This window comes from Dipodomys merriami, unplaced genomic scaffold (genome assembly GCF_024711535.1).
Source record: "Dipodomys merriami isolate MVZ:Mamm:240054 unplaced genomic scaffold, mDipMer1.0.p SCAF_1752, whole genome shotgun sequence".
Taxonomy (NCBI): domain Eukaryota; kingdom Metazoa; phylum Chordata; class Mammalia; order Rodentia; family Heteromyidae; genus Dipodomys; species Dipodomys merriami.
The window spans coordinates 71,632-72,669 of record NW_027203107.1 but is presented as its reverse complement, the minus strand read 5'-3'; positions in this window follow the sequence as shown (position 1 = coordinate 72,669).

The window sequence follows — 1,038 nt, the reverse complement described above, 5'->3', positions numbered from 1 at the left end:
TCTTACCAAGCATTGCAGCCTCCTCCTTTGTTTTCCCTTCACCTCCCTTCCCAGCCACCCCCCTCCCCCCCACACAATCATACCCCCCTCCCTCCCCCACACCGACATTGTAAAGCTGGTTTTGACATGACATTTTTTACTTCTCATTGTTGCAACAGGTCCACCTGAATCCTTAAACGACTTGTTTGTCCCCATCTCCTCCACATGTTATACTGACATCAAATAAAGTGAAAGCGGGGGTTACATTGTGGGGGAGGGACATACAAAGCAACAAAGAAATAATCTTATAAATGCGTTAGAAACACATGCATGAAAGAAACTAAAACATTAAAATACATATTTAAGGGTTCATTTTCCTAACATCACATTATCTGACCTTTTCCGCTTGACTCATACCCTATACTAGATATTGCAAATAAGGGAAACCATGGGACCTATGTTTCTTTGGGCCTGGCTTAGTTCACTTAATATAATTTTTTCCAAACCTTTCCATTACCTAACAAATGGGGAAATGTCATTCTTTCTGATGGAGGCATAGAATTCCATTGTGTATATATACCACATTTTCGTGATCCATTCATCTACTGAGGGGCATCTGGGTTGGTTCCATATCTTAGCTATGGTAAATAATGCTGCAATAAACATAGTTGTGCTGGTAGCATTTTTCGCAGCCCCCAAGAAGGTGGATAACATGGCAGGAACTCCCAAATACCTCTCAGTCCTATCTCTTAAGGTTAACGGACTGAACTCTCCAATTAAGCGACATAGACTGTCTAGTTGGATTAAAAAACAAGACCCTTCTATCTGCTGCCTGCAGGAGTCACATCTTGCCCGTAAAAACAAACACATTTTCAATGTTAAAGGCTGGAACAAATCTACCAAGCAAACGGCCTTCATAAACAGGCGGGAGTTGCAATCCTAATATCAGATAAAATAGACTTCAAATTAAAATTTGTGAGAAGAGATAAAGAAGGTCAAAATAGCTTCAAAGGACATGACCCTGTGCTCATTTCCAATCTGTATTGTATAAACTTTTTT